We start from the raw sequence: 26,761 nt of genomic DNA on the forward strand, positions 1-26,761 counted from the left end.
TGAAAAGGATTCTTCCCAACCTGCTGTCCTATCACTGCCCAACTACTATATACTGAATAATGCCTTAAAAGCTACCTAACATCAGCATCATGTGAGGTTGCTGCCTTGTCTCATTCATTGCTGTTTTCTTCTGAACAATGAGGAGTGTAAAGTGTACCACACGTGCAATAATATGGGTTAAAAAAGCAATTATTCTGCAACAGAAAAGTTGAAGAAGTGCCGAAGTAAACAGGTCCACACATACAGTGAACTGACCAAGGACTGCTTGCCAACCAACAAAAAAGTAACCCAATGAAAGGAGGAAGTCCAAACCTAGCTGTTTCATCCTTGCACCCAATAGTGCATAGCTCCATTATACTTACTTCGATATCCCTCCTGGAAAATGTCCAGATCTTCAACCTCCTCTTCAGGAAAATACTCTTCATCCTCCCTTTTCTCTGTATTCAAGATATTCCCTCTTCATTGACTCCAGTTCTGAAGGGTACAGTATACCACAGTGATGAAGCAATCGATCCTAGGCAATTCTGCAAGATCCTACTAGAGTTATCCAGGCATCAAAATCTGATTCTAAGGAGGCCTGTGATCTGTTCAGCAATCGCTCTGGTGGAAGTCATGAGCAGAATCTTATATCTCTGCTCAGCATTGGTCTGAGGTTTCATGAAGGTCTCACTAATAATAGTTGGAGGGGGTACCCCAATTTCCTAGTAACTGTCCTTGTCTGGCCTGAGGAACTTGGGAAGGAGGCAGGGTCATTTGAGTTCTCCAGTATGTACCCATCATTACAGCTCCAAGGACATTTGCCAATATCTGGCAGCAACAGTCATAACTGAGCTGGATATTGATAAATATTGACAACAGGATACTCTCAAAGATAGGTGGATACAGTCTAGAATGCTGAACCCTGGGCGCAGTCAACAATATTAGAGAATCCCATTGCTCGAGCTGCTTGACACTCTTGGCTATGGGAGAAGGATACAAACGGAGTTTAATCTAAATAAAATGGTGTCATTGACATAGAGTCATAGAGGTGCACAGCAGGAAAACAGACCCTTCAGTCCAACTGAACCATTCTTCTCAGACATCCTAAATGAATCCAGCCCCATTTGCCAGCATTTGGCCCATATCCCTCTAAACTCTTCCTATTCATCGTACCATTGTGCCTTTTAAATGTTGTAATTGTACCAGCCTCCAGCACTTCCTCTGGCAGCTCATTTCATACACTCTCTGCATGAAAATGTTACCCCTTATGTCCCTTTTTAAACCTTTCCCCTCTCACCCTAAACATATGCCCTCGAGTTCTGGGCTCACCTACTCCAGGAAAAAAACTTGGCCATTCACCCTATCTATGCATCTCATGATTTTATAAACCTCTATAAAGTCACCCTTCAGCCTCCGATGCTCCAGGAAAACAGCCCTAGTCTATTGAGCTTCTCCCTATAGCTCAAACCCTCCAACCACAGCAACACCTAATAAATCTTTTCTGCACCCTCTGAAGTTTCACTACATACTTTCTATCGAAGGGAGTCCAGAATTGCATGTAGTATTCCAAAAGTAGCCTGACCAATGTTCTGTACAGCTGCAACATGACCTCCAACTCGTATACTCAACGCTCTGACCAATAAAAGCAAGCATAGCAAACACCTTCTTCACTACCCTATCTACCTGTGATTCCACTTTCAAGGAACTATGAACCTGCACTCCAAGGTGTCTTTGCTCAGCAACACTCCCCAGGACCTTACCATTAAGTGTGTAAGTCCTGCCCTGATTTGCCTTTCCAGAGTGCAGCACTTCACATTTATATAAATTATCTCCAACCACATGCCACAAATTAGTTGTGTGCTAAATTATTTCTCCACTTGTAAGTAAGAGTGCAGCTCCTACAACATGCAAGGAGGCATATACTATTTAGGATAAAGTAGCCCACTTGATCAGTTTTCCACCCACCATCTTAAATATTCACTTTCTCCATCACTAGTGCACAATGCTAATAGTGTGTACTCTACAAAGAATGCACTGCAATAATTCACTCAGGTTTCTTCAACAGCACATTGCAAACTCACCTTTTCTGTCCCTGAGAGAGATAACGCTAAAATACAAATGTGTACACCATCACCTTCAAATTACCCAACAAATTAAACATCACCCTAACTGTCAAGAAAAACACAATTTTTTCATGGTCACTGAGTTATATCCAACCATTTTCCCAGTTCCCCAGAGGTAACAAAAGAGGCTAGAACAGTATTGAAGTTCCAAACCAATAGATCAATTTGGCTCCCTAATATGTTCCCACCTCTGGCCAATCCTGCCAGAGAAATGGACAATGGGGTAGAAACTCTCATCTGACAATGGGTAGCCAATTAGGTCCTTTAATTTGGGGCGTATTATTAGCATTACATGATAGACAAACCCTGCCCCCACACTCCCCCACTGAATCTGAAACTGTTCAGTTACTTGGAAAAGGTTCTTGGTGCATTGTGTCACTCATCCTAAATTGGAATCACTAGAATGCGATGGCCACAGTCACAGATGATCTGACAGCTGGACAAATCCAACCCAGCCAATTACCAGTCTACTCTCGATCAACAGTAAGGTGATGGAAAGTGTCATCAACAGTGCTATCAAGCATGAACCTGCTCAGTGATGCCCAATTTGGGTTCCTCCAGGACCACTCAGCTCCTGACATCATCACAGCTTTGTTTCAAATATTGATAAAAGAGCTGAATTCCAGAGGTGAGGGTGACAACCCCTGACATCAACCAAGTGTTGAATCAAGTTGACCTAGAAAAACTGGAATAAATGTGTATGGGCGGTAACTCTCCACTGGCATATAGGAACATGACTGTGGTTGTTGAAGGTCAGTCATCTCAGCTCCAGGACATCTCTACAGAAGTTTCCTAGACCGAACCATCTTGAACTGTTTCTTAATGACCTTCTTTGAACCATTACATCAAAAATAAAGATGTTCACCAATGATTGCACAATGTCAAGCACCATTCATGACTCCTCAAATACTGAAGGAGTCCATGTTCAAATGCAACAAGATCTGGACAATATCCAGGTTTGGGCTGACAAGTAGCAAGTAACATGGACACCACACAAATGCCAGGATAAGGCCATCATCAAGAAGAGACACTGCCCCTTGACATTTAATGGTATTACCATCACTGGATCCCCCACTAACAACATTCTGGGAGTGACCATTGACCGGAATTTCAACTGAATTCACCACATAAACACAGTGGCTACAAGAGCAGGTTAGAGGCTAGGAATACCGCAGCAAGGAACTCACCTCCTCACTCTCCAAAGCCTGTCCACCATCTACAAAGTCCAATTAGGAGTGTGATGGAATACTTGGTATTTGCTTGGATGGGTGCATCTCCAACAACACACAAGAAGCTTGACACCATCCAGGACAAAGCATCCTGCTTGACTGGCACCACATCCACAAGCATCCACTCCCTCCATCAGTAGCAGCAATGTGTACCATCTACAGATGTACTGCAGAAATTTACCAAAACATCTTTGGATAGCATTTTCGAAACCCATTATAATGTCTATCTAGAAGGATAAAGGTAGCAGATACATGGGAACACCACAACTTGCAAGTTCCCTCTCCAAGCCACTCACCATCTGACTTGGAAATATATCACTGTTACTTCACTGTCGCAAAATCCTGGAATTCCCTCCCAAATGGCTATGTGGGTCACCCATAGCAGGTGGACTGCAGCGGTTGAAGAAGGTAGCTCACCACCAACTTCTCAATGTCACCTAGGGATGAACAATAAATGTTAGCCAGCCAGCAATGCCCACGTCCCATGAAAGAATTTTTAAAAAGCTGTAGCTATGCATGATGTTCGATTTTGGACATTGCTGCAGAGATAGCCTCTGTTTTGAAGTGGTCACTCCCAATCTTCAGCTTGCCTTTGTGACTTCCACCTTGGACTTGAGCATCACTTTGGACTCTCCTATTGGGCTCCCAGTTCCCTGATCTGCTTCCCACTGTCAGTAATTGGACCAGATTCTTGGAGGTGGCTTCTTCATTGTCAGCCTCTGAGAAGATCAAGACTACTGTCCTGCCTCAAACTTTTCCAGGTTCCCAACCTAAAAATTGAGGACAATGTTGGAATTGCAACCCATTGGGGAAAATTTAATTTGTGGTTTCTAAAGAAACATACCCATCAAAAGGAGTTAAATGTATACTTTGTTACAGGCCAAGCGAACATCTCATTGTCAACTCACAGTGAAATGACTGCATACTTGACTTTTGTTCTCTCAAGTTTTGCTTGCCTAACATTTGCACAATTTATTCCAGATGTTTCTTTCTTCACTGTACTGTGTAAAATAGTTTTGACAGTAACGTATGGTAATAGAGCTAAAGAGAAAACACTGCAATGTATTGAAAGAAAATTGGTAAGAGTGGGGGCCAAATCTTCCCGTAGTAAATTTCTCCTAAAATATTTTATACAATTTTTTTTCGCAATTTTACAGCAGGCTCATTGCAGCCATTCTGTCTGCTGTTCGTATTTGCATTTCTGTGTTTTTTTTTCAGGTTTGAAAGGCCAGCCCAGCAATGATCTCATTGCCTGACTTGTGAAGAATGCCACCAGGAAATGTAATATTGCTTTTAAATTGTCTGGTGATCAACCCTTGCACTGTGGTTTATTTCTGTTTTGACTGTGTGTGTTTCGGGGAAACAGAGGTCAGTTGCTATACTCTGCATGGAAGCTTCCCCAGCACTACCTCTGCCGGTTGGAAGAACTTTCTTCATTATGGGCCACTGAACCTTGAAGGTTCAATTTCAAACAGTCTTTTTTTTAACAAATTCATTGTGCTTTTTTTAAACCACTGTTGACTGTAAATGTTGCCTGGCAACACAATGCAGAAGTGTTCCAGCGTATTATTCAGGAGAAATGCTATGGAGCTTTATGAGTTGCTTTTCCTGTACAAGCTTCTTTTAAATAAAATGAAGCAGCTGCCTAATGATTCAAAGCAGGAACAAACTACACATCAGAGTGGGCTTAAGGTCAGTCGTCAGGGAGAGTCCTTAATATCCTAAGGTGAGAAAAATCAAATCCCCATCCAAATTCTGATCTGACTTTCCAGCTGATAGATTTACTAGTCTGGGCATTGAGTGAGGAGGTAAAGTTTTTTTTATCCAATGGCTTCCTTATCTCTATCTTGACACAGTCCTACATGTCATTGTCCTTGTAAAAAGCTACACTGAATTCTGAAGGCCAATGTCTGACATGAAGCACCTTCTCTAGAGTACTTGAGGAATCTGCTTGCTAATGTAGCTTTCTTATTAGTTCACTTGCATAGTAAAAACAATCTTTCAAATGAAGCTTTTCAGTTCTTGAGAGTGGTTTGATATTCCGTAGAAATTGGCATAAGCCTTTTCTCACTGGATCATGATGTCTACTGTCATCAGCTGGGATTATAACAATATGTGATGTGAGAGATCAGGAGTACAGTGACTGATCTGATAAGATGCTCAATTCTGACGTTTCCCACAGAATGTTTGTTCATGTATCTCAGATGGAAAACATGGTTGAAGAAGCCTAATGGCCTTGTTAGAAGTCAGCATCAAAAAAAGACAGCAATTACAATTTCGCCACCAAGTCCAGCGAGAATAGCGACCTCCTATGGCTGACACAAAGTCTCCCAGAAGGAGAAGCAGAGGGTGAAAAGCCTCAAGAGAGACAATGGAGAATGCCCAGACCCTATCTCCATTGGCATCACTGTCAATATCTACAGGTCTCAGTTAGTCAGAGCAGGTGGAGGTTAAGGATGTCCTGAATTATTATTGCCAAGGAGCAGGGTATGCATTCCAAGGAATCTGACTGTCAAGGTTACATTAATCCAGAAATGTTATGTTAGTGGCACATTACAAGGTCCAACTGGGGACCTGTATAACATTTCCCAATCTTTGGCAAATCAATGCATCCAAGATGGGACACTATATAACTTTGGCTATATAGGGTTAAGGAGTATATTGGCTATATAAAGGGTTAAGGAGAATCCAAAGAGTTTCTACAAATACATCAAGGACAAAATAGTAACTAAGGAGAGAATAGAGGCCCTTAAAGATCAGCAAGACTGCCTATGCGTGGAACTGCAGGAGATGGGTGAGATACTAAACGATTATTTTGCATTAGTGCTTGCTACAAAAAAGGTTAGGGAAGCTAGAAAACTTCGGGAAATCAATAGTGATATCTTGAAAAGTGTCCATATTGCAGAAGAAGAGGTGCTAGACGTTTTCAAACGCATTAAGATTAGATTAGATTAGACTCCCTACAGTGTGGAAACAGGCCCTTCGGCCCAACCAGTCCACATTGACCCTCCGAAGAATAACCCACCCAGACCGCTGACTAATGCACCTAACTCTATGGGCAATTTAACATGACCAATTCACTTGACCTGCACATCTTTGGACTGTGGGAGGAAACCAGAGCACCCAGAGGAAACCCATGCAGACATGAGGAGAATGTGCAAACTCCACACAGTTACCCGAGGCTGGAATCAAACCTGGGACCCTGGTGCTGTGAGGCAGCAGTGCTAAATACTGAGCCACTGTATCGCCTACAGAAATCCTCAGGACTGGATCAGGTGTACCCTAGGACTTAGTGGGAAGCTAGGAAAGTGATTGCTGGGCCCCTTGCTGAGATATTTGTATCATCAATAGCCATGGGTGAGATGCCATAAGACTGGAGATTGGCTAACGTGGTGCTATTATTTAAGGAAGATAGTAAGGAAAACCCAGGGAACTATAGATCGGTGAGCCTGACATTAGTGACGGACAAGTTGTTGGAAGGGATTCTAAGGACAGGATTTACACAATTTGGAAAGGCAAAGATTGATTAGCGATAGTCAACATGGCTTCTTTGTGTGTGGTAAAATGTGTCTGACTAGCTTGAGTTTTTTTTGTAGGAGTGACAAACGGGATTGATAGTGACAGGAAGTTCTTGTTGCAATTGTATAGCGTCCTGATGGGACCCCACATGGAAAATTGTGTAGTTTTGGTGTCCTTATCTGAGAGAGGATGTCCTGACTATGGACACAGTGCAATAAAGGTTTATCAGACTGATCCCTGGAATGGCAGGACTGATATATGAAGAGAAACTGGATGGGGCCCTACATAACATTTGTTAGCTGAGAGTAGACAAATAAAACTCTAGCTGCTGCATCTCTATAATGCCTGCTAGAACACAGTTTGACATTCATCCCTGGTCTGGAAAATGGGCTCCACCTTATATTTTCAGGTTCCTATTCCAGGCAACTCCATTCATTTTCTTCTACTTATGAAGTTCAAGTTGAGATTCTATTGCATTAATGAGTCCAATCTTGTGACGAGCTGTGCCCCTTCCCTGCCATTGCAAGAGAAAAAACAATCAGGAATCCTTAATGTTTACACATCACCTAAGTACATAGATCAGAATTATTTTTCATACTTAACAATAACACTGATATTTATATATAAATATCACAATAAATAATGTTGGGTATAAGTGGTTGCAACTGAAATTATATCACCTCAGGGCTCAGATGTTGATAAAACTCTCGCCAGTGATCATGTTTTTATACGCTTTTTTCTTTGTGGTTACATGATACAGAGTAAACATTACAAGAAAGTAATGAGAATGCTTTCTGAACAGAATATCAAATTTAGAAACAAAGTATCAATTTAGCAGCAATCTAAATATAAATATTCAATGGCATTTCAGACTTAGCATCAGGTCATACATGAATGATTGAACGTCCCTCGATGATAAAAATCATCTATAAAGAGTTTATTGATAATTCTTTACAGAGACAAGCTTTCCATCTCCCCAGTGGCCATGTAGGTCTGTTTATTTACTTATCCTGGAATGATTTCCTGTGTGGAAACACATCTTACACTATGCAGGCGTCTCCTCTTACAAAAAAAACACTGGGACTTTGAAATGTTGACTAATGAAATGTGTGTGGTTAGGCCACCCAAGATGTTGACCAAGAATTGCAAATGGGAATATTTTCAATGCTTTCAGGTAGACAATAAGATTATAGAACTAACTCTATACAACAACTGCACATTTCACCTTTACATGGAGCTCAGGAAATCAAAGAAGCTGAGGTTTGGGTTTTCAGTTAGGAATGCAAATGATGCCCACTCTAGTATAAACCATCCATGAAGGTAGATCAAGTCTACAAATTTCCTTACCTCAGCTTAATTTAATTATTTTGGGCTCATCTAACAGTGGTAAGAGAATATCACTTCCTGGTTAATGTATAATGTTTGTATTTAAATGTAAGTGAGTCTTAGACATTGACTCAAAGCTCACTTGTGCTCATTTAAAGGAATGGTACAAAAGTGGTACTTGGGCATTATGAGGTGCATGTTTCTTATATTTATCTCCTTAAATCATGAAAGGTACACAAAGGTTCTATCCTCAATCTCGTAGCCATTGGAATTATAAACATGGTGACAAAAGATGATTGTCTAATTGAGAAGATTAGAAAAAAATGAAGATAATTTTTCAGATAGGAACTAAAATCCTAATGGTCACTGTGGAAAATGGCAGGGCAAAATCCAGATTATGTGCAAGCAATGCTAAAACAAAATTCTGGATCTTAAGAGGCTATAATCCCTATCTATGAATCTGAGGATGATATCTGAGTTGCCTATTTAATATGATGGTCAAACTTTCATAGAAAATACTATAATCTCCTCAATGTCTTTCTCCATATGTGACATTACTTCTGTGCATGGAGGCAGGTTTTCATTAAGGCCAAGGCATCAGAGAAAGGTTGGAAGGCACTGAGCATTGTTTAAAACATTCTGAACCAGACAACGCAGGAGATCTGGTATACAATAAAAGGGAGTGCAAATGGAATAAACACAATATTTATCAAACATGCCAGTCAAACTGTTACAGTTCATTCACAATTAAACTGAGTTAATTATAAACTCCCAAATTCTATGCAATCAGTGGAAGTAAAGGAGGTACTTTGTACAACAAATGCTGATGGGTTTTGTGATGAATGTCATGAGAAGTAGGTGCAGTGGATCAGAACTGGATCATTGTAACGTAAGCGATCATAACACAAAGCTGTCACATCCACAGGCCAATTCTCTACACTGGTTACCTGAATGACATACATTCCAAAAGTGATCCATTAAATGGAGAGATGCAAGAAATGTCATACAAACAGGAAAAGCTACTGGCGGGTTACTAATAGGCAAGAGGTGAGGACCATGGACAGGCGAATGGGATATAATAGTAGAAAGTAAGAAACAGTGCAGGTACTGTTAGAAAGACTTAAAGTCCCTTTTGACTAAGAAGTCAATCATTTTTCAGAGAAAGAGTCTCCAACACTGCAAGCATGAGATGTAATAGTGAACTTGTAGCAAATATAAAAGCTGAAGTTGGGATCATAACTTGAATATGTTAGATAATGAATAGCTGTCACAAAATTACATCACTAGAAGTCATCATCACTATTAAATTTTGGTTACTGCATATAATCCTGAGAATAATGAATAAGAGATGAACAAAATGAGTTATATAGTTGGACAGAGTTTGGAATTTATTTTTAAATACTAGCTAAGGGTCAACCAACATTCTTATAAAAATAAATCCACATGTGTGACATTCTTACAAAGATAAAGCATTGATAGTTGTTAGGGACTTAGAAGAGCAACTAGCTGACAGTGTAATTCTCACATTGCTAGAAGATTAATCTAATAAGAAACCCTTTTGGCCATATGTTTATAGGAATGTTTGTACAATAACATGGGTAACTTGCATTTCCATAGGGTGATACTTATCTGAGTGAAATGTTATGCAAAATGACCAGGGAGGCAACAGTTGCAAAAAGGAAAACTGGAAACTAAAACAGTCCATACATGATTCCTCCAGAGTACAATATTTTTTTGTTGAGATCAATTGTATTAAAATTGGAATGTATTTAACCAAAAGCAGATCCTGCATTGATGTATCGTCATAAATAGAGACTTTTAGGTATTTTGCATATTGATTATTTATTATAGGTGATTCTGTGGAAGTTCAAAAATGCACAATAAAATTAAAGTACAATTTAAAATTTGGAATCTCACTATCCGCCTTTTAAACATGTAGGGTTGGATATTAAACAGAGTAGACCTGGGGCAGGTTTGAATGAACAACCCTATTTAGAGAGGGTTAATTGCACTAGGTGATCACAAAAGAATTGTATTTTACCTAAAGATCAGACAAAGCAATCACACAGCTTGCAAACATTTTGAGAGACATTCTGAGCAATGGTCACACTGATGATAGTGTATAACCTTTGAATGTTATGCTTGACAATTATTCCTTATGGGATCATATAGGAAAACTCTGAAACAGAAAAAGGTTAGAGATTGACCTTGTTGGTTTGCAACAAAAGCAGGAAATGAAATTTCTGAAACAAAAATGGTGGATACAAGTCTTCTACTGACACATGATTTTACGAATGGTAGTACATAGATAGAAATTCCTGAGGGAGTCCTAGAGGAGGGTGTCTCTCATTTTATACTTTTGGCATAGATTATGGGCTATTCTGATATAATTTGTTTTTCAAATTTCAGTTAGACATATTGTTGCGACCAAGTGCGGATGGGTAATCAGCTCTCCTCTTTTTAAGTCTTCCTTGGTTGGTCAAACAAATACTCTTTATTCTTTTTAGGATGCAGCTATTGTACATAAATTAAAACATAGTTCACCAGAAAATGAACAGACTAACGACCAAGATTTTTTGAAGTGAAAGAGGAATTTTGTTACCTATTAACCACACAAAAGAAAACCACAAAATCAAACACACAAAAAAACAGTTAATAAGTTCAGAAAGAAAAGCAGACTGTGCAGCAAGTCTAGTACTAACAGAGAGATAAAAGCAGATGCAGTTTAACATTTGTAGGGTCATTGAGCCATGACAGTGAAAGCTGAGTCCATAAATTTAACTGTTGTCTTGTTTCCTCAGCAGTAGTGACATCTAGAGAATCCTGGAGTTCTCAGTGATTGTCTCTTTTCCCAAGTTGCTTTTTCACCAGATGCTTCCTTTAAGAGATGATAAGGCACACGATAGAGAGAGAGAGAGAGAGAGACATACACAGAGAAAGAGAGAGAGAGCAAACCTTCAAGCTTCTATTGTAATGAATCAATTCTTCCTTCACTTTCTGCTCTGCTAAGTAAGCTACTAAAATAGGGGTTGGTTGTATATTCCTGTGTCTAGCTCAATTATCTTTCCAAGCTAAATACTCCTCTTATCTTTCAATGATGCAGATTTCTTGACGCTGGCTCAGCTACCTGGTTTCACTGGCTTTGGATGAGGTATAAATTTCTGTGCAAGCCAGTTTGTGTCCATGACTTGTCTGCAATTGCCTCAGTCTGTGAAGAAATGATCACTGCAGCCTTCTCAATATTTGTCCCTTTTTAAAAAGAAATTTTAGTCCATGACGGTCTCACCATCAAGATTATAAAAGTTGACTTGATAGGCATTATACTTATTGTAACAATATAGACTCACATACTTATAGGGAGAGGAGGCAACTTGTTAATTGTAAATTAGTTGAATTTAACTGGAGATGTTTGGTGAGTATTAATTGAAGCTTCATTTATGCCTCTACCCAAAGAATCAAAGGCTGCTCTTGGTACAAAGGTAATGGCCCTATCTTTAGGCTAAACAGCCTGCATTGAGGTTCTACCCTTCTGGAGGTATGTCATAATCCACTTGGGCAGATTAACTGAAGTAATTTAAAAGAATCCAACTGCAACTCTGCTGGTGGTGAGAGGATGTTTATGTGCATCTCTAAACTAATAGTTACAAATGTGTAAAGTTTGCTATCTTTCATTACCTGGCTTTATAAATAAGGTCTTTTAAACTAAAGTGTTATAAAACAAACAACAAAATGACCACAATGGGATAAATGGACTATGCAAGTATTCACAAATAACCTTAAGTTAATTGCAACTGAAAGAACTGTGGATTCTGTAAATCAGAAACAAAAACAGAAGTTGCTAGAACAGCTCAGCAGGTCTGGCAGCATCTGTGAAGAGAAATCAGAGTTAACATTTCTGAAGAAAGGACATGAAACATTAACTCTGACTTCTCTGCACAGATGCTGCCAGACCTGCTGAGCTTTTCCAGCAACTTCTGTTTTTGTTTTAGTTAATTCCTTTTGTTATTGGACATGAACAGCATTTAGAAAGGCCCACTTCTTGTTTAAAAAACTGCAGCATCAATGAAATCACTATGTCCTTGGATGGAAGAGATCAGGAGAGCAATACGATGGGAGACAGCATTGTGTCTTTGTAACTCAAAATTATCATTGTTCATCTCTCAGCAAAAGATGCAAGTGTCCAGTGAACAGGTGGGACTTAGAGATTTCTGTAACATATTGAATTGTTATTTATATCAAATGCGTTAGAAGCAAGTCAAAGCACAACTGAAGTTTAGATACTCTACAAACAGAAGTCTCTGACGTGCTAATAAACAATTCTATTTGTACCTGCGCTATGGGAAAAAGAACAAAAGGAAATGTAACTGCACAAAGTAAATTTCATTTTCAAAACTGTCTAACTCAGATGTCAGAAATGGTTCAGAAGAATCCTCAGATGATGGTCATGATGACATTGTTCATTTCTTGTCATTTTAGTTCTGCCTTCCAGTTTCTTAAGTAAAATCCAGGATGAATTTAGTAAGAGGCACATGTGTGGTGGAACCAGAAGTGGGCACCTCTTCCACTTTTGCATTGGGACCCTGTGTGTGTGTGTAATTGAAATTAAAATTTTAACAACTGGCATTAGGCATGGAACCCCGTGTGTTAACAATGTGACCAGGTCTTCATTGATGAACCCCACTGTCAACTGATGATGGAGTAGGTACAAAAGAGTAATCAAATGGTCTTCTGAGCAAATGAAGAGGCTTTCATCACGGCTACATCTTGCCTGTCCATCTTTATTCTGTCAGTACCTTCTTCCATTTCTTCTTGAAACCCTTCATCACCCTCACATTCTTCCAAATATCTCACCCCATTACTACTCCAGCTCATATTCTTTGTGAAGTATTCCTCTCCCCCATCTCCATCTCTTCCAAGCCCCTTCAACTGCACAGATATCAGAGCCTGGATAGAAAAAGGCACAAGACTTGGTCCTCTACTTTTTGTCATTTACATAAATGATTTGGATGTGAGCATAAGTGCTACAGTTAGTAAGTTTGCAGATGACACCAAAATTGGAGGTGTAGTGGATAGCGAAGAGCGTTACCTCAGATTACAACAGGATCTTGACCACATGGGCCAATGGGCTGAGAAGTGGCAGATGGAGTTTAATTCAGATAAATGTGAGGTCTGCATTTTGGGAAAGTAAATCTTAGCAGGACTTATACACTCCTAGGGAGTGTTGCTGAACAAAGAGACCTTGGAGTGCAGGTTCATAGCTCCTTGAAAGTGGAATCGCAGGTAGTTAGGATAGTGAAGAAGACGTTTGGTATGCTTTCCTTTATTGGTCAGAGGAGAGGCTGAACAGGCTGGGGCTGTTTTCCCTGGAGCGTTGGAGGCTGAGGGGTGACCTTATAGAGGTTTACAAAATTATGAGGGGCATGGATAGGGTAAATAGGTAAAGTCTTTTCCCTGGGGTCGGGGAGTCCAGAACTAGAGGGCATAGATTTAGGGTGAGAGGCAAAAGATATAAAAGGGACCTAAGGGACAATGTTTTCACGCAGAGGGTGGTACATGTATGGAATGAGCTGCCACCTGCAGTGGTGGAGGCTGGTAAAATTGCAGCATTTAAGAGGCATTTGGATGGGTATATGAATAGGAAGGGTTTGGAGGGATATGGGCCAGGTGCTGGCAGGTGGGACTAGATTGGGTTGGGATATCTGCTCGGCATGGACGGATTGGACCGAAGGGTCTGTTTCCATGCTGTACATCTCTATGACTCTATGACTTGGTAATGTTTCCAGCAGATGACCTCCAAATAGGTAGGGAAGGGTGAGCTGTGCTCTTTCTCCACAGATGAAAACAAATAAAAATCCTGTCCCATCTGATCAAGCTAACCTGCTCAGCTACCACAAAGGAGGTGAGCAATGATGGGGTTTCCCAAATATTCTGGGTGTCATGTTGCATCTCACAGCCAGTATAACTTGAAGGGGCAATACTCATGGTTTTATCATTGTGTCATGGCATGTAACCTGATGGTATAAAGATTCAGTCTCTTGCTGTATCCTTTTGTGGGCGGAACGGTGGCACAGTGGTTAGCACTGCTGCCTCACAGCGCCAGAGACCCGGGTTCAATTCCCGCCTCAGGCGACTCTCTGTGTGGAGTTTGCACATTCTCCCCGTGTCTGTGTGGGTTTCCTCTGGGTGCTCCGGTTTCCTCCCACAATCCAAAAATGTGCAGGTTAGGTGAATTGGCCATGCTAAATTGTCCGTAGTGTTAGGTGAAGGGGTAAATGTAGGAGTATGGGTCTGGGTGGTATACGCTTCGGCGGGTCGGTGTGAACTTGTTGGGCCGAAGGGCCTGTTTCCACACTGTAAGTAATCTAATCATGACGTGCTGAAGGAAGCACATGCAATATAAATCAGAATTGCTCAACTTTAACTCAGATATGCAAAAGCCTGTAACTAGAGTATAGTGGATACCCGGGGCTATAATAATAGTTCATTGAATCCGTCAGTATTAAGGTACCCATGTTTTGATTTTAATGTTATGGCAGCTAATATAAGTATCACCTTAGCAGGAATAAATCTCCTGCTGAAAGTATTTTAAAAACGCATGACAGGTCATGAGGGCAGCGTAGACCTGGGTTAACCTCAGTGGCCATTTATAAAGATCAACATCCAGATCCCAGATATCACATTACTGTGTCCAATGTGGAAAAATGACAACGATCTGCCCTGATCTGCCAGGGTGAATGGCACAATCACATGTTACCAAAGTATCCCTCTTGGGGTCATCAAATAACAGGTCGTGCGACCAAGTTGTTAGGCTTTGTGCTGAGTGCATGGCAGGCATTGGGCAACATGGTAATTAAGGCAGACACCTGTGGCAGCTTGGATTTTGAGAGTGCTTGGATCCAATGTATCACTGATAGGCCACGAGGTGTGACAGTGATGAGTGCAGACAAGGGGGTTGGGTGTCACTTGACATGACACTAAAACTGCATGTCATCATGCAGAAAAAGAAGATCAAATTTGAGGAGGACATCAAGAACTGCAGGAGAAATGCCTGAGCTGAAGGGGTCACTCCTGCAGCGGAAGAATCACTGCAAATTGCAGCAGTGCCTGAACAATCACAGATTGATGAGGCTGAAATAGCTAGGCATAAGAGTGAAAATACACTTAACCTGGTGCTGGCATACGGTCACACAGGAAACATAATGTGCTCATGCAGTGTGGATCCTTAAGGTGATTCTTTTTGCTCTCCAGTGATCCTATTCGTAATCGCACATCCAGGTCACAATCCCACAGAAACCTGAAGACTTGGTCACTGAGGGTAATGACGGCGCTGACTCAGAGGATGCACTGTCACCTGTTTCTGCCATCACATCCAACGATAAAGTTACATTGCCATGAAGGATTCATGTTTAGATTTGGAAACACAGTCAGCTGAGCACCTTCCACACTTCCCAGTCAGAGGCAGGTTTTAACTGGCACTCAGAGGATTGCTGAGGAGCAGGACCCTGCTGAACCCCATGAAGAGCACCCACAGGAAGCCTGCTGCAGATGCAGCCAACACTAAGGGTCTGAGTGGGTTGCGCTTCGGTGGGTCGGTGTGGACTTGTTGGGCCAAAGGGCCTGTTTCCACACTGTAAGTAATCTAATCTAAAAAATGGTGGAAATGCCCTTGTCAGGTGGCAGAGTACTTTGTTTCAGAGGTAGCTCTGGAAAGGAGGCTAAGTAGACAAGTAGGATGTTGGAAGAACACAGCAAGCCAGGCAGCGTTAGGAGGTGGAAAAGTTAAAGTTTCAGACGTTAACCCTTCAGGAAGGAAGGCTGGCAGGGGTTGGTAGACAATATAAGCAGGCATAGGTGGTCTGGTGATGGGACCATTGTCATTTTGGTACTTCATTCACGGGCAAATCAAGATTACATAAAGTTGTTTATTATATTCCTTACAACAGTTCTCTCTGTACTTGTGTTGGAGAGTAAAGGCTCATATACATTTGCTGTTTCCTCCACAGGCTCATCTGATTCATCCTTTCCTAAGGAAGAATGCAGCAATTCTCTTTCATCCTGTTGTGACTATGTATGGTATAAGGCAAACCCTGACTATTCATGATCCTTTCTGTGATGTGTACTGCAGAACCCCTTCAGACAGGGACAGTGCATTTTCAGTGTGGATTGCTTGACATTGACTCTTTTGGGAGTATGAGCTATATTCTACCAATGTCCTTCTGCACCATGGGGATGCCTCACTATGACTTCAACCAGATCTAAAAGACTTATCATCTGAGAACCAGCCGTCAACCGGGACCAAGCTCTCCAAAGTCTCCGACAGCAGCGAGTTAACATGTATGAACCGAGGAAATGTGCACCAGTGTGCAAGATCCTTTGCTGATGCACACAAATGACATGCATGTTCAAAAGGTGAAAGGCTTTGCTATTTACAAATAGTGCTAGCTGACCTGCGGAAGATTGGATGATTGTAGAACTGCCGCCCATCGCTATGTTGCAATCTAGAGCAAAAAAGGAAAGACCATCTGGTTGTCCACATGAGTGGAGAATTTGATGAATTCATTGAAGAGGTCATAAGTCACTTCCTTTATATGACAATGTTGGCAGCTTGAGAAGTGCTGCCCGCATCACCCACAGTGCCTGGAAAACAACTGCTACTGAAGAATGGAGTACTGTAGTCACCGAGAGAGCTCCTGTCAAATCCACCTGACTCCAGGTTTTGCTGCAGGATCCTACAAATTGCTGTGACTGCTCCCTTCCACAGCGTCAGCCATTTCTGGTATTGCCTCTCCAAAGGAGCAGCAATGGCCTGGTTGTATTATCACTGACTCTGGATCCCATGAGGTCCCATAGCTTCATGTTAAACAGGGCAAAGAAACCTTCGGCTGATTACCACATACCGTCCTCCTTCAGCCAATGAATCAGTACTCCTCCACGTTGAGCAGTACTTGAAGGAAGCACTGAGGATGACAAGGACACAAAATGTACTCTGGGTGAGGGATTTCAATGTCAATCACCACCAAGAGTGGCTCAGTAACAGTACTACTGATTAAACTGGTCAGGTGCTACAACATAGCTGATAGACTGGGTCTGCAGCAGATGATGAGGGAATTGAGAGGGAAAAACATTCTTGATCTTATCCTTATCAATCTGCCGGCTACAGATGTATCTGTTCATGACAGTAGCGGTAAGAGTGACCACTCCAGAGTCCTTGTAGAGACAAAGACCCACCTTCACATTTACCAGGCACTGCCATCATGCTAAATGGGACAGACTTTGAACAGATCCAGCAATTCAAGAGTGAGCATCCATGAAGGCCTATTGGCCATCAACAGCAGCAGAATTATACTCCAGCACAATCTGCAATCTCATGGCCTGACATAGCCCTCACTGAAGCAATACCATCAAGCTGGGGAATCAAGCCTCATTCAATACAGAGTGCAAGACGGCATGTCAGGAGCAACACCAGGTGTTTCTGAAAATGTGGTATTAACCTGGTGAAGCTACGACACCTGACTACCTGCATGCCAACAGCATGAGCAGCAAGTGATAGACATAGCTAAGTGATCCCACATCCAACAGATCAGATCTGAGCTCAACGGTACTGCTACATCCAGTCGTAAAAGGTGGTGGAAATTAAAACAACTCACTGGAAGAAGAGCTCAAAACATCAGCAAAAGGTAAGGCTGAAGCATTCACAGCACTCTCTAGCCAGAAATGCCAAGTAGATAATTCACCTCACCTTTTTCCAGTGGTCCCCAGCACCACAGATACCAGTCTCTGGCCAACTCGATTCACTCAATGTCACATCAAGAAACAATTGGAGGCATCAGATATGGCAAAGTCTATGGGCCCTAACAACAGTCTAGCAAAAGACTGAGTGGCACCTGCTTGGCAAAAGTCTGCTCAGCGATGCCAGTTTGTGTTCTGGCAGGGCCACTCAGCTCTTGACTCATTACAGCCTTGGTTCAAAGAGGAGCAAAATAACTGAATTCCAGATGTAAGGTGAGAGTGACAGCCCTTGATATCATGGTCACATGTTAACCGAATGTGGCATCAAGGAGCCCTCGCATTACTGAAATCATTGCATATCAGGGGCAACCTGTCTGCTGCTTGGAGTCATACCTGGCACATGGAAGATGGTTGTGGTTGTTCAAGGTCAGTCATTTCAGCACCAGGCCATCTCTGCACAAGTTTCTCAGGGTAGTGTCCTAGACTCTACCATCTTCAGCGGCTTCCCTCCATCATAAGGGCAGAAGTGGGGATCTTCACCGATGAATGCAGAATGTTCAGCACCTTTCGTGACTTCTAATATACTGAAGCAGCCCATGTTCAAATGCAACAAGACCCAGAGAATACCTAGGTACAGGCTGACAAGTGGCAAGTAACATTCATGAGTAACAGAAAATGCCAGGCTATGGCCATCTCCAATAAGAGAAAATCTAACCACATCCCTTGATATTCAATGGTGTTACCATCCCTGAATTCCTCCACTATCAACTTCCTTGGGATCATCATTGACTAGAAACTTGGCTGGACTCACCATATAAACACAATGGCTATAACATTAGGTCAGAGGCTAGGAATACTGTGGCTAGTAACTCATCTCCTGACTCCCCAAAGCCTGTCTCCTATCTTTAAGGCTCAAGTCAGTTGTTTGATGAAATACTCCCCAATTGCAGCTCCAAAAACACTCAAGAAGCGTGACATTATCCAGGACAAAGGAGCCTGCTTAAATGGCACCACATCCACAAGCATCTATTCCCTCCACCACCAATGCTTAATAGCAGCTGTGTGTACCATCTATAAGATGCAGAAGTTCAAAGATCCTTAGATGGCACGTTCCAAACCCACAACTACTTTCATCTAGAAGACCAAGGGCAGCAGGTACATTGGAACATCGTGACCTGCAAGTTCCCCTCCAAGTGACTCACCTTCCCGACTTGGAAAAATATCACCTCATTGCCCTTCATTGTAACTGGGTCAAAATCCAAAGGCATTGTAGGTCAACTACAGAACATGGACTATAGTGGTTCATGAAGACAGCTCACCACCACTTTCTGAAGGGCAACTAGGGACAGGCAACAAATGCTGACGAGCCAGTGACACCAAGGCCCCACAATGATTTTTTTTTTAAATGATGCAAGTAGTTAGTTCACATCCTGTAAACACAGTGATGGACTATGGCCCATATTCTACAATGTCTTCATTGAAAGCCTACCCTTTGATTGTGTCTTTTCAGCCATACCTGTATAGATGGAGACAGCAAGATGTAGTTTGAGATTGGCAGATTGATCGGTATGAGAGGATGAAGTAGGGTTTCTGGAGGTTATTTTTAAGTTGTGAGTGCCAGGGAATGCTGTTCACTGAGTGCCAGGGCTCTAGCGCATTCAACAACATGAGAGATTAGCGATGTGACGAGCCACAGCCAGCATACAAAAATGCATTCACTGACCATAACTACACACGAGCCATTATACATAGAGTCATAAAGATGTACAGCATCTTTATAGGGTTAGGGTTAGGGTTACAGCACGGAAACAGACCCTTCGGTCCAACCCATCCATGCTGACCAGATATCCCAACCCAATCTAGTCCCACCTGCCAGCACCCAGCCCATATCCCTCCAAACCCTTCCTATTCATATACCCATCCAAATGCCTTTTGAATGTTGCAATTGTACCAGCCTCCACCACTTCCTCTGGCAGCTCATTCCATATACCATACACATACCACCCTCTGCATGAAAAAGTTGCCCCTTAGGTCTCTCTTATATCTTTCCCCTCTCACACTAAACCTATGCCCTCTAGTTCTGGACTCCCCCGCCCCAGGGAAAAGACCTTGTCTATTTATCCTATCCATGCCCCTCATGATTTTTTAAACCTCTACAAGGTCACCCCTCAGTCTCCGACGCTCCAGGGAAAACAGACCCAGACTATTTAATCTCTTCCAATTGATCAAATCCTCCAACCCTGGCAACATCTTTGCAAATCTTTTCTGAATTGCACTCAATATTCCAAAATTGCCAAAACCTTTTGGCACTGCTGCCAGGTCCTTTCATTCAGACTCCTTCATATCACCCTGTTATGGACTAAGCCAGACCACTCAAAACACTCAGACCATAGCTTTGTAATTTGTTTCTGTAAGTGTACAGTGAAAATTACCCAGATTAAGTTAGCGAGGTTGACTACTAGATTTTAAAACAGACAAAAATTTAATCATAAAATTACACAATGAAACACAAAGAACAGAATAAAGAACCCCTACAGAACTCAGCCTGTCCAACTAGACCTAATTATGCTGTTCTGAGTATACACAACAGTCTCAATAAGCAAACTCCCTTTAAACCCCAGTATAAATGGAACACATCCTTACAAGTTGAGGTTAAAGGGCAGAAAGAGAGAGAGAGAGAGTTTCCACACAGCTCCCTGTTGAACTTCTAACCAGTTCTAGACTTAATTAAAACTGCTTAGCTCAGCTAGAGAGCTGGCCACTCCCCTTTCATTACACAGGTCACTTCTAAAACTTGACTACTTTAACAGGTCCAGGCAGCGTGCCGTGGAGGGGGTCGTTACGGCCGACTGCCTGTCCCTCTTCTGCGGTTATGTTAGAGCCCGGGTGTCCTTGGAGAAGGAGCACGCGGTGTCGACCAACACCCTGGAGTTGTTCAGGGAGAGGTGGGCGCCGCAGGGAGTGGAGTGCATCATTTCTCCCTCCAACTCTATTTTAATTTAGTCCCTACCCTCCCCTTCATTAGGTGGTAGTGTGGGGGTAAAAAAAACCAAAAAAAAAAACAGCAGCTTGGATGATCACACAGCACTGCCCTTTGATGTGAAGGGCAGTGCTTGTCACTGGCCACTCGGGTGTTTTCCTATCTTCCTGGTGGTGGAATTTGAATAAAGATTCGTGCACTTTGAAAGAAAAAAAGAAAAAAAAAGAAAAAAAACATGACTACTTTGGCCTGAAGTATCAGTTGTTTACATATAAACAACAGGCCTCCCAAAATCCTTTTCAGCTCTGTACGAATCCAGACTGATCGGAGCCTAGCCCGGTTTATTGCCCCTCTGAAAAAATTCAAGGACAGAGTCTCCTTGAGCCAAGGAACAGCTTTTAGAAAAAAAAGGACCAGCTTTGTGGCAACTCATATTGATGATGCTAGCGGGGACAGGCTGTGATTTGTGAACCTACAGCAAAGACCAGGATATAAAAAAGTTCCAAGTCCCAGATCTCCATTGCACTATTTAAAACTCAGTAGCCCTTTTTCCTAAAAATTCAAGAACAGGGAATCTGCTCATTATATAAATCTCAGGTGAATGAAAACAAACTTGTCGAGACATCAGATGGGAGAAGAAACAACAGAAAAACAAGCAACGATTTTCCAACAATCAATGTCTCGTTCTACATCTCAAGATTCAGTAAATGGCAGCTGGTTTTCTATTCCTGGCTGCCATCAATTGTTAGTTTGAGGCGTTAGTACCAAGTGAATGCTGCTGAACACTAATTAATCTACTGGAATTGATCTTCTGCAGAGTAGACATGGTATCAAAAGCCAGTGGGAAGGAACCAGCTGGCAGAGTGTTAGCAGCTAGGCAGTCAGTGTTCCTTTCCTTGCAATGCAGTATTTTGATTATTGAAAAAGAGTTTATTTAAATTATGTTCTAAAGATTTCAACATCCTTTAAGTACAACCCCTACTGGCAGCACTGGCTTTCTTTGAGAGTTCCTTTATTAGCAAACTTTGTTTGACAGCATGTTACTGGATCTTCAACGGCTCATAAACAGAGATGAACATTTAAGATAACACTGATCTGTACATGGGGAGATCAATATCAATATCAAACATAGTAGCCTGATTCCCCACATATTTTAGCTAAATATAATTTCTCAGGTTTCATGAGGGTTTCTCTCCATAAGCCCTAGCAAATTTTCTCCATTGCCTCCAATACTAGCCTGATTCTTGCACTCCCTTAGCTGCAAGGACTCATTAATGTCAGGATATCCCAAGATTAGATTAGATTACTTATAGTGTGGAAACAGGCCCTTCGGCCCAACACGTCCACACCGCCCCGCCGAAGCGCAACCCACCCATACCCCTACATTTACTCCTTACCTAACACTACGAGCAATTTAGCATGGCCAATTCACCTGACCTTCACATCTTTCGACTGTGGGAGGAAACCGGAGCACCCGGAAGAAACCCACGCAGACATGGGGAGAACGTGCAAACTCCACACAGTCAGTCGCCTGAGGCAGGAATTGAACCCGGGTCTCTGGCGCTGTGAGGCAGCAGTGCTAACCACTGTGCCACCGTGCCGTGACACCAGTGTCATCTTTGAATGTCATTGTGCACCCAGTCAAGTGCTGTCAGTCTAGAGGTGCCCTGCACAATATGTCACATTTGCCTCAGGTATGGTATATAAGAGGAATTTGATTTGTGTTGAAACTTTATTGCTGGAACAGCACAGCAGGTCAGGCAGCATCCAGGGAACAGGAGATTCGACGTTTCGGGCACAGGCCCTTCTTCAGGTTGGCAGGTCAGGCAGCATCCTGTTCCCTGGATGCTGCCTGACCTGCTGTGCTGTTCTCCTGTTCCCTGGATGCTGCCTGACCTGCTGTGCTGTTCCAGCAATAAAGTTTCAACTTTGATCTCCAGCATCTGCAGACCTCACTTTCTTCTCCAAGAGGAATTTGATGCCCGGCGGAGGGGGGTGGGGTGCACAGGAAGATCATTCTCGTCCCAAAGGGCTGCCAGAAGAGGCCACAGAACCAGACCCTGTCAGCCCGATCCAAGGTCACACACTTTCCAAGGTTTCAGTACAACTTTAGCTATCTGGAGGATTGCACAGTAATGCCAGAAAAAGTTTAATGACATTCACTGCTCTGCCAGGGTAAGTGTCACCATCTTCTCTGCTACCTCACATTAACTCTATCTCTGAACCCACCTTCCAACATGACTCATACTCTACCATTCTCATTGCTACATGCAATGTCTTCCCTCATTCGCTCTCGCCAACCCCAACCCCAATACTACTAACCCTGCATGGCATCGGCACCACCTACTCTTTCACCTACAACACCTTACCACCTTTCCCTCACATCAATAGCATTAACAATTATCTTGGAGTATTGTGTTCAGCTCTGGGCACCTTGTTTAAGGAAGGATGTTAAAGTCCTAGAGAAAGTGCAAAGGATATTTACTAGAGTGATACCAGAATGAAAGTTTTTAGATTCAAGGAAAGATTAATGTAATTGGGCTTATTCTCCTTTGAGCGGAGAGGATTAAAAGGTGACCTTGAGACATAGATAATTATGAACAATTTTGACAGGATAAAGAAGGACATTTTGTTTCCATTAATTGGTGTGTCAGTAACTAGGAGTGAGATGAGGAGAAACTTCTTTGCTCAGGGAGTTATTAGGATTTGGAATGTGCTGCCTGGGAGAGTGGGGGAGGCAGATTTCAAAGGAGGTTTCAATTGTGTGCTGGATATATATTTGAAATTGACGCATGTAGAAGGCTCCAGAGAGAGGGCTAGAGAATGGGACTATCTGGCCAGCTCTTTTGTGAGCTAGTACAGACACAAGGGGCTGAATGGCCTCATTCTTACAGTAAAATGCTTTGATTCTATACCATCCACCTTCACCTCACTCAATCTCTCCCTCTGTCTCTTTTCAGAAGAACATCACCCATAATTCGGCAGGAAGAGCCATGATGGGGCAGCTCAACATTCAACTTCTCTCTCCCAGGTGAGAGAATCCTGACCCTGACCATTCCAAACAGCAGACTGACCATACTTAAATCCCTGGACTGACAGTGGATGCTGTCCTTACCAAGACCCCCTGAATGAAGACTATTTACTTGATTGAGGATCCGCCCCTTAGAGTCTGAGACTCAGCACATGCAATGTGTGTTTGCTGTGTATGGAGTTGGGACACGGTGCAGGTATGAGATTGATATAGCACAATATGTTGAGTAGTGATTGTTGATAAGCATGACGAGCTGCCTGGCTTTCTGTCTGCACAAAACAACAAGGCAAGAGAGAAGTACTGTGAACTTTTAGAGTGTGGATCAGGGGATAAAGCACTGAAACAAAAGGCTCGGCAGAGGTGCAGTGACTGCACAATGGGGAACACTAAAAGAGTGTGCGGATGCTGGAGATTCAACCTTGTCCAGCCCATGAGCTGGGTATCTGTCCCCTTGTACTGTGCAAAGTGTTCTTGCAGAAGTATTACAATGAAAAGTGCCAATTCACACCAAAGTGCAACATTTGAGTGCAGACGTGTAGTATAAGTGGATTAGAGCTATGTCATGATGCAGAGGTTGGCACATGTTGGATGCCACTATCTATAGATGTGGGGTGTGTGAAGCCACTGTCCATACAGCATTCCCTGAAATGTTGGTACCAGGTACCGTAGACGGAGATTCGGTAGAGCAACTATGAGAAGAATCGTTTGTTACCTACTCAGACATTCATTTTTTGGGGAGTCTTGGCTCTAGTTTCTATCTGACAGAAAATGGGAGCCTGCAGATTAATGAAGTGAGGTTGAGTAATAATGAGGGTGTTAATGAGCAATAATCTTTGATAACAGGCCTGTCTCAGCTCATGAGTGAGAATCTTGTCGCAACAGCCAAAACATGGTTGGAAAATGTAAAGAAAGACCTTGCTCCACATCTCACACTGTTCATCCAAATTTCTCGCTATAGTCCACATTGTTCAGAGCCTTGGAAAGTTCTGCTAAATGTTTATCATGACAAAAGTGTAATATGGAATTCAGAAGCTTTATCTTGTTGCCAATTTATATTTCAGACCTAAATACTCGAGTAAAATATGTTACCAGTTACTTATGACCGAATGTTTTATTATTTTTCCTTCCCTTTTTGTTGGAAAAGGTCAAAGAAAGTATTTGAAAAATTTGGTGCCTGTCTAAGGCACAGATATAGTTATAGCAATTTATTCCGTCTTCGTATTTTTAGTTTGACTTCATTTTGCTTCTTCACCATGCTACACAGAAAACCTCCCCTCAACCAGCATTTAGAGTGCTGTTAATTGTGACTGCTTGTAATAAATGGCAAATACATCACAGCCAACATCCATAAAATAACTAGAACTTCACATCAGTGTTTACTGAAAAGGTAATGAGTGGCACAACAACTTATTGATTTTGTTCAGTCTCATGAGCACCATCATTCTGCATGCTGTCAGTGAGGATGCTTCCTTTTATATTTGTATAACTCAAGAAAATCAGCTGATGTTTCACTGTGATGCACTTTATCAATATGATAGCACTATGATGGGATTTTCCACCCACTGCTACTTGTCAGTCGAAGTGCTATAAACACAAGTCCAATGGGAGCAGTACTGCACCTGGTGTATAATGTGATTTTTTATTTAGCATCCTGTTAGACTTTTGCTTTTTATTTAGACTCACTGTTGCTCCTCCATTGTGAATTGCTCTTCAACAGTGAGAATATAGACGCAAAGACAGAAATTGCTGGAGAAGCTCAGTAGGTCTTGCAGCATCTGTGAAGAAAAATCAGAGTTAACGTTTCTGGTCCGGTGACCCTTCCTCAGAATTGGGTTCTGAGGAAGGGTCACCGAACCTGAAATGTGAACTGATTTCTCTTCACAGATGCTGCCAGACCTATTGAGCTTTTCCAGCAACTTCAACCTTTGTTTCTGATTTAGCATCTACGTTCTTTCGGGTTTTGTTTATGAGGATATGGAAACCTGATTGCCAACGTCACTGCTGTAAGTGGAGCAACATTTTATGCACTCACCAAATAGAACAATAACCTACATTTATATAGCGTACAAGGTATTTCATATGGGTATTACAAAGTTTAACACTAAGATACGATGTCAAAAGACTAAAGGTTTGCTCAAGATGTTGTATTTCCCCAGAGTACTTTCTCTTTGGAAAGCTTAAGGAGATAGAATTCAGAGATCAAGCCAGTGTAAATCCCTACAATTTTACCTGTTTTATGGATTGATCCCCATTTTTTCGAATATTTGTTTTCTCACTTTATGGCCCCTTCTAACAAATTTTCACAGAAGAAAAATCGAAAGGTGATAACTCTTTTAAGGAGTGTCTTAAAAGAAGAAAGAAAGGTAAAGAGGCAGAGAGCTGTCAGGAGGGTGCTTCAGAGTTTGGGACACAGATAAACTACTCAGGCAGAAGTAGAAGCAACAAGGCCATGGATGGATATGAAAAATGAATGGGAATTTGCTTCACCAGGAGCCCATGTTAATCAGCAAGATGATCAGTGTATCAGCAATTCATTCATATCCAAGAGACTGCACAGTTACAGACAAATCATAAATTTCAGTTCTCTTACTTTTAGTACACAACACATGAATAATGCACAGAGTGAAAATGGCCAAGCTATTTACATCGTACATTTTAATTAAGTCAATGCCAACTCACATACATCCATAATGCACAGTAGTTTAAAAGGAATATTTTGCTCATGAATGCTGCATGCATTAGTTCTAAACACATTCCAGAGACTGTTAACATTTAAAAGGAAATTTAAACATCTGACAGAACTACACTACAATATTTAAAGTTTTTGAACAAAAACAGACCTGTG

At 41.9% G+C, this 26,761-nt stretch overlaps 1 protein-coding gene across 4 annotated transcripts in view; it reads right to left on the reverse strand.

The window, feature by feature from the left end:
- Positions 1-26,761, reverse strand: part of sgcd (sarcoglycan, delta (dystrophin-associated glycoprotein)) — a 432,629-nt gene that overhangs the window by 191,861 nt on the left and 214,007 nt on the right. The window contains exon 1 of one of the 4 annotated variants that reach the window (XM_043703312.1): positions 7,247-7,357. The exons of the other annotated variants lie outside the window; for them this stretch is intronic. The gene's annotated coding sequence lies outside the window, so the exon portion shown is untranslated. Of the gene's footprint in view, positions 1-7,246; positions 7,358-26,761 lie in introns of those variants that run through there. 4 annotated transcript variants of the gene reach the window in all.

Source organism: Chiloscyllium plagiosum, chromosome 14 (genome assembly GCF_004010195.1).
Source record: "Chiloscyllium plagiosum isolate BGI_BamShark_2017 chromosome 14, ASM401019v2, whole genome shotgun sequence".
NCBI lineage: Eukaryota > Metazoa > Chordata > Chondrichthyes > Orectolobiformes > Hemiscylliidae > Chiloscyllium > Chiloscyllium plagiosum.